Genomic DNA, 2,533 nt, shown 5'->3' with positions numbered 1-2,533 from the left:
CTCCTCCTTCTTCTCCTCTCCTTCTCCTCCTCCTCCTTCTCCTTCTCCTCCTCCTTCTTCTCCTCCTCCTCCTTCTTCTTCTCCTCCTTCTTCTTCTCCTTCTCCTTCTTCTCCTTCTTCTTCTCCATCTTCTTCTCCTTCTCCTCCTCCTCCTCCTTCTCGAACTAAACATAAACGTAGAACTAAAAAACCAGAAAAAGAGGAGGAGGAGCTCACCGCAGGGGAGGGGGCGGCCGGTGGAGGAGGGGGCGACCTGCTGGAGGAGGTCCGCCGCAGGAGGGGGCGGCGACGTGGCCTTCCTCAAGGCGGGGATCGGGCGGCCACCGCAGGGGAGGGGCATCGTGGCCGGGGCGGTGGGGCACGCACGGGGGGGGGGTCGGGAGCAGGGCGGCGAGGTGGCGCGGTGGGTGGGTAGGGGCGGCATGGGCACGGTAGGGGCCGGGTTGACAACGCGGAAGCGTTATGACAACGCGGTTGATGTAGTCGTATGTCTTCACGATCGACCGATCTTAGCACCGAAGGTATGGCACCTCCACGATCTGCACACGTTCGGCTCGGTGACGTCCCACGAACTCACGATCCAGCAGAGTGTCAGGGAAGAGCTTCGTCAGCACGACGACGTGATGACGGTGATGATGAAGCTACCGGCGCACGGCTTCGCCTAAGCACTGCAACGATATGACCAAGGTGGAATATGGTGGAGGGGGCACCGCACACGGCTTGGAACAATCAACTTTTGTGTCCTAGGGTGCCCCTGCCCCCGTATATAAAGAAGCAAGGGGGAGGCCAGGAGAGGAGGGCGCCGCCCCCTTCCCTAGTCCAATTCAGACCAGAGGGGGAGGGGGCGCGCAGCCTGCCCTGGGCGGCCCTCTTTGTCTCCACTAAGGCCCATCTGGCCCATTATTTCTCCCCGGGGGGGGGGGGGGTCCGGTAACCCTCCCGCACTCCGGTTTTCTCCCAAATCACTCGGAACACTTCCGGTGTCCGAATATAGCCGTCCAATATATCAATCTTTATGTCTCGACCATTTCGAGACTCCCCGTCATGTCCGTGATCACATCTGGGACTCCGAACTACCTTCGGTACATCAAAACACATAAACTCATAATACCGATCGTCACCGAACTTTAAGCGTGCGGACCCTACGGGTTCGAGAACTATGTAGACATGACCGAGATACGTCTCCGGTCAATAACCAATAGTGGAACCTGGATGTTCATATTGGCTCCCACATATTCTACGCAGATCTTTATCGGTCAAACCGCATAACAACATACGTTGTTCCCTTTGTCATCGGTATGTTCCTTGCCCGAGATTCGATCATCGGTATCTCAATACCTAGTTCAATCTTGTTACCGGCAATTCTCTTTACTCATACTGTAATGCATCATCCTGCAACTAACTCATTAGTTACATTGCTTGCAAGGCTTATAGTGATGTTCATTACCGAGAGGGCCCAGAGATACCTCTCCGACAATCGGAGTGACAAATCCTAATCTTGATCTATGCCAACTCAACAAGTACCATCGGAGACGCCTGTAGAGCACCTTTATAATCAACCAATTACGTTGTGACATTTGGTAGAACACAAAGTGTTCCTCCCGTATTCGGGAGTTGCATAATCTCATAGTTATAGGAACATGTATAAGTCATGAAGAAAGCAATAACAATATACTAAACGATCAAGTGCTAAGCTAACAGAATGGGTCAAGTCAATCACATCATTCTCTAATGATGTGATCCCGTTAATCAAATGACAACGCATGTCTATGGTTAGGAAACATAACCATCTTTGATTCAATGAGCTAGTCAAGTAGAGGCATACTAGGGACACTCGATTTTGTCTATGTATTCACATATGTACTAAGTTTTCGATTAATACAATTCTAGCATGAATAATAAACATTTATCATGATATAAGGAAATATAAATAACAACTTTATTATTGCCTCTAGGGCATATTTCCTTCAGTCTCCCACTTGCACTAGAGTCAATAATCTAGATTACACAGTAATGATTCTAACACCCGTGGAGTCTTGGTGCTGATCATGTTTTGCTTGTGAGAGAGGCTTAGTCAACGGGTCTGCAACATTCAGATCCGTATGTATCCTGCAAATCTCTATGTCTCCCTCCTTGACTTGATCGCGGATGGAATTGAAGCGTCTCTTGATGTGCTTGGTTCTCTTGTGAAATCTGGATTCCTTTGCCAAGGCAATTGCACCAGTATTGTCACAAAAGATTTTCCTTGGACCCAATGCACTAGGTATGACACATAGATAGGATATGAACTCCTTCATCCAGACTCCTTCATTTGCTGCTTACAAAGTAGCTATGTACTCCGCTTCACACGTAGATCCCGTCACGACGCTTTGCTTAGAACTGCACGAACTAACAGATCCACCATTCAATATAAACACGTATCCGGTTTGTGACTTAGAGTCATCCGGATCAGTGTCAAAGCTTGCATCGACGTAACCATTTACGACGAGCTCTTTGTCACCTCCATAAACGAGAAACATATCCTTAGTCCTTT

The sequence above is a fragment of the Triticum urartu genome, chromosome 2A (assembly GCF_056163025.1).
Source record: "Triticum urartu cultivar PI428250 chromosome 2A, HENAU_Tu73, whole genome shotgun sequence".
Classification (NCBI taxonomy): Eukaryota; Viridiplantae; Streptophyta; class Magnoliopsida; order Poales; family Poaceae; genus Triticum; species Triticum urartu.
Note: the sequence above shows the minus strand (reverse complement) of the source record.